Consider the following 5,890-nt stretch of genomic DNA (forward strand, 5'->3'; position numbering starts at 1 on the left):
GTGTGTGTGTGTGTGTATATATATATATATATATATATATATATATATATATACACACATAATAAACGTGTGTGTGTGTACACAAGTGTTTGAAGCCTAGCAATACACTGTCCGTACTGAATGAACAGTTTACAAAAAGAGAGAGAGAGACAGACAGACAGACAGAAAAGGAAAATCTCTAGTAGTTTATTGTAAAAGATGAATAAACATTGCACTACTACTACTACTACTACACATGACTAAGGTTAACAGAGTTGCCTACCTCCACCCTCCCACCATCTCCCTATTTCCCCTCACACTGACACTTTCTCTCTCTTTCTCTCTCTCTCTCCCATTCATACGTACACTCTCAAATACTTTCTCTCTCTCTCTCTCTCTCTCTCACACACACACACACACTCATATACATACATGCATACATACAATTTTGATCCTCACACGTTTACATGATCTCACAAGCACTCATACGCCAAAACACACGTTCTCTCTCTCTCTCTCTCCACGAGCAAGTGCGAGAAAATATTTTTAACACATTTATTCTCTGCACAGCTATCTGCGTGCAACCTATTCTAAAACGTTGTCATTTATGTTGTGTATATATATATATATATATATATATATATATATATATATATATATATTACTCAAAGTAGGCATTATTGTAGATCCATTTCAGCCGATTGTACTAACTCTTGATAAATATACGAGTGCATATTTTTCCTAACTTATGGATTAACACACACACACTCACGCTTACACACAAACAGAGATAAAAGAGTACATGTTTCCACAATGCATAGAAGCGAGAGAAAAAGTACTCGATACTAGAGATAAAGAGATATACAATTTATTCGACGTTGAAAACTACGAAGTACTCCTTCAAGAAGTTGGGAGTAAAGACTTAAGAAGTTTCAGGCAGCATGAAATAATTTGTGTGTGCGTATATATAAGCGCATGTGTACATTCTATTGAAGCATACATATATCGATCTGTAAGTGGTGGATACAATGAGCTAAGGGGAAGTAATTCAAGTGGGTCATTGGCATGCATTTGGTTGGCGAGGGTATACTGAATGAGATGCGCCAAAACAAAAACTTCTCACTGAACTGAAATATTCCCTCTTTGGGGTGAAAAGAAAGCAAATACCGAGAGATAATGTTAGCGACTATCAATGAAAAGGGGAGGTAATTTAAAAATTATATGTAGGCACAGGCATGGCTGGGTGATAAGATATTTGCTCACCAACCACATGGTTTCGTGTTCAGTCTCACTGCATGGCACTTTAGGCAAGTGTCTTTTACTATAAACTCCAGGCTGGACAAAAGCCATGTGAGTGGATTCGGAAAGAAACTAGTCATATATGTGGGTGTGTGTGTGTCTTTGTGTCTGTCTCGCTACCGCTTGACAACCGGTGTTAGTGTGTGTGTGTGTGTTTGTTTTCCCCCAGTGCCAAAAAGAAGTGTCGCCGAAACCCAGTCCAATCAGCGGTGTCTAATCGCTAGTATCCAAAGAGTTGTGTCCAATCGTTGCCTCCCGATTTCCACCAACCTTCTGCCCAGCATTGATATTCATTTTTATCGACTCTGAAATGACAAAAGACAAAGCTGATCTCGGCAGGAACTGAACTCACAAATCGAAGCGTGAGATCTCAAACACTGCAATATTTTAATAACTCTACCAAATCATTGTAAAGGTAAGAGAGACAACTGCAACCACATTTCAGTCTAAATGGACCTCATCAGCATAATATATTGTTTCTAAGACTGGTTCTAAAATTAATGCTTTCTTTTTCTTATAACTATCTCCCCCTTTTCATTGAGAACCCCTAATAATTACAGCCAGTTATTGCATTCCCTTGCCTTATCGAACAAAAAGGGACATTTCAGTTAATTGAAGATTCATCCTCTTAACTTTATCTCACTTTATGCCATAGATATGTTTGAGTTATATCCCCTCAACTCATTTAGTTTTTACAATATGCAAATTATTACTCACCAAAAATCTACATAACTTTAGCTCCGCTTCCTCTCCCCCACCTCCACCTTGTATCTTACCACACAGCGGGCGTGGCGGTGTGATGAGTTTACTTTCCGACAACACCGTTCCAGGTTCAGTCCCACTTTAGGCAAGTATCTCCTATATAACCTTGGGCTGACCTCTTACGAGGAGTTGCTGGGTTTAAGGGTTACCTGACAAGCCTGGTTGGAGACCCAAGTTTCCGAGTTCTTTTACAGGGCTTAGGAAAACTGGAGGACCGCTGCAATATGTGTGTGAAGCTGAGAGGGAAATATACTGAATGACTTATCCTCCTGTATTTTCTTTTATCCGAAGCTAGGAATTTTTCAGCACCTCCTCGTACTGTACACGATGGTACGGATAGTCAAGGATCTAGAAAATGTATTCGCAATGGTTTCTCAGTAAATTAGCAATGAATACAGCATTTGTGCAATTCAAATATGTCCGAAACATATTTGTATAGATCTAGATCAGTGATTCTCAACCTGGGTTCATATAAGATTTGATGGTCCACACAGTAAAATAGTAAACTGGGGGTTCACAATATTAGTTTAGGGGCCCCTGAAAAAATGTTGCTTTAGATGTATGCATTGGTTATGTATTGCAAGAAACATAGGTTTCTTTCTCTAACATTTTACATAGTTCAACTTACACAAATTAAATGTGTGAAAAACACAATAGGAATTTTGAAAGAAGTTTCTATAAAACTAATTTTTAAACATTGAATGGTTATGGGGGGTCCACCAGAATAAAATAGTAATCAAAGGGGGTCCATAGAGTATAAATGTTTGAGAACCCCTGCTTTAGATGTATGTATTGGTATGCATTGCAAGAAACGTCTAGGTTTCTTTCTCTAACATTTGACATAGTTCAACTTACACAAATTAATGTTTGAAAAACAAAATAGGAATTTTGAAAGAAGTTTCTATGGAACTGATTTTTAAACATTGAGTGACTATAGGGATCCACCAAAATAAAATAAAAATCAAAAGGGTCCATAGATAAAAAAAAAATGATTTTGAACCCCTGTTTTAGATGTATGTATTGCTAGGGACATCTTGCTTATTTTCTCTATTTGAAATAGTTCAACCTACACAAGTTAATGCGTGAAAAACAAAATGGGAATTTTGAAAGAAGTCTCTATAAAACTAGTTTTTAAATGGCTATGGGGGTCCACCAGGATGAAATAGTAATCAAAGGGGTCCATAGATTTTTTTAAATGCTTGTTTTCTATTTACTTCTTTTTGCAAGAAACAGATAGGTTTACAACGGCGAGCTGTCACAATCATTTCAGAGCCGGAGTAAAAACTTTACTTTTTCTATATTTCTTCCGGCTCTACATACTTCCCGAGTTCAAATACTGCTGAGGTAAATTTTTGCCTTTTTATCCCCTTTAATAGTCGATACAACAAAGTACCGGTCATGTACTGAGGTCAAAGGTATCGTCTAAAAAAACACCTTCCCTCAAGAAAAAAGAAAAAAAAAAAATTCACGTCTTTTGCCTGGACTAGAAACTTACTAAAAATGATCTTAGTGAATGGGCAAACTGCGGCCCGCTTGACTCTGAATGGCACGCCGAACGAAATATTCCCTTCGATTTTCGTTTTTTTAACAGTGAAGCCCGCCTGACGATGATTCATGTCTCATGCGGCCCGCATCACGGAAAAAAAAAAGGGGGTTGCCAGTGCCTGGTGTACACCATTCATTCAAATCAACCCCTGATGTGGCCCGACGTAAGGATCTTAACTTCGATTAAACGAGATTATCCTTGCGAACAAGAAAGAAAACTCCCCTGCGGGTGTATGTAAAAAGCTGTAAACAACCAAGGGAGATAACTATAATAACAGCAGCCAATCGGAATTGTTTGGTGGGAGGTGGTCGTGGATATAAAGACTAAACGTTAAGTATTGTTAACCCATCTCTACACCACAGACAGCTTGATTTTTCTTGCTTTTTCTCTCCTTTTCGTTGCTTTAACGAATCGGAAAAGAAGTCGTATGTGTGTGTGTGTGTGTGTGTGTATCTAAATGTGACTGTTTATATTTATCCAGGAGCTAAGTATCACGCAAATGCCTTGGTTTATTATATATATATATATGTATATATATATATATATTCAGTTCAAACTATTCTTAGGAGATAGAGAGATGCGGGGGTAGAAAGAGAAAGAGAGGGGGGGCTAGGAACAGAAAAGGATAGAGAGAAGGACGGTTTAAGTAGAAATAGATAGAGAGAAAGTGAGGTTAGGAAGAAACAGATAGGCAGAGAGGGGGTTAGTAAGAGAAAGATAAACAGAGAGAGGGCGGTTAGGAAGAAACAGACAGGCAGAAAGTAGGTAAGGAAGAGAAAGATAAACAGAGAGAGGGGGGGGGGTAGGAAAAGAGTGATAGAAAGAAAGAGGTAGTTTGAAAGAGACGGAGATATATAAAAGGGGGTTTAGGAAGAGGAAAAGAGATATATAGAGAGAGAAAGACGGAGAGGCAAAGAGAGATAAGGATAGTAACAGAGAACAACAAAATGAGGGAGGGAGTTCGGGGAAAGGAACCACCCTTTTACTTTGAATAATACCAGAGAGACGGGGGGGGGGTTAAGGAAGAAGAGAAGGGCAGTAGAAGAGAGTCCTCAAGGAGGTCGCTCAATACGCTAGAAATAGCAGCCAAATTTGTGAATTCCACTCAAAATTTCATGTGCTGTAATAATTTGACAATTTTTTCCCCCCACACAACCGGCGCCGGTCTATAAGAAAGTATTATTAAAGGATCATTATTTATTATTATCATTATTATTATTATTATTATTAAGCTGAATTTGAAACTTCTAAATGCGCAAAAAAAAAAAATCTGCAGAAATACTTTTGAGATTTTTTTTTCTCTCACTTCGAACATCAAAAGCATTCCTCTGTATGGTCAACCAGTTTGCTAGATATAGCAACCAATTCTTTCACTTCTAAGCACTCCCTACCGTCTATTTTTTTTTTCTTACGAAGAGAGAGAGAGAGACAGACAGACAGACGTTGGATAATGTGATCCTGGATTTCCTGCAAGTAGGGAAAAGATGGGATGGTCATATCTGGAATGCCTTTGAACAGGATTGACCGAGGACCAAAGAACCACAACATAATACTAACGAAGACCAAGAGAAGACATGTGTAACCAAAAAGAGCCAGGTTTTCCTCTATTTAATGTAGTTCTAATAATCAGATGGGATAGTCACGGCTGGCTACTACACCTTTAGTCAGAGGTCTGCAGGACCGGATTTGAATAACTACAAACATTTAGATGATGTAGTCCTTGATACACAGTGTGCGAATAAAAGCTGGGATCGTCATGGTGGGAATACTTTTGGTCTTTGATCTAAGGGCCAGGTGGATCAGAGCTCAACTGAAACGGAACAGGGGACACAGTCCAATGAAGTCCTAGGTGGACAATGCCTGAGTTCTAAAAGATAGTAGATCGCGACCGCAAGGGGATACTTTTTTGCTCAATAGGTCTGCTGGATTAGAGTCGACCTAGGGTTTAAACAACAAGACAGGGCATTAATTAATGCAATCGTAAATACACTTGTGTTTGAGGGGGGAAGGCAGGATGGTCATGCTTGGCACAACTTTGATTATAAGTCTCCTGGATTTATGGTTGACCTGCGATCAAACCGTCAACGACGACGACAGTTAATTAGTTGGAAAAAAAAAAATTGATACAAGGATAATTGATATAATTAGTGTTGTTATTTAGCCCAAGGTCCAACTTAAATTACACAGATCTATGACCCAGGGTATTCCAGACGTGACCATCCACCCTCACTGGCATAATATATCCTTTTCTACTCAAGGCAAAAAGCCCGAAATTTGGGTGAAGGAGGGGGGAGGGCAGTCGAT

The sequence above is a fragment of the Octopus bimaculoides genome, chromosome 28 (genome assembly GCF_001194135.2).
Source record: "Octopus bimaculoides isolate UCB-OBI-ISO-001 chromosome 28, ASM119413v2, whole genome shotgun sequence".
In the NCBI taxonomy this organism is placed as follows: domain Eukaryota; kingdom Metazoa; phylum Mollusca; class Cephalopoda; order Octopoda; family Octopodidae; genus Octopus; species Octopus bimaculoides.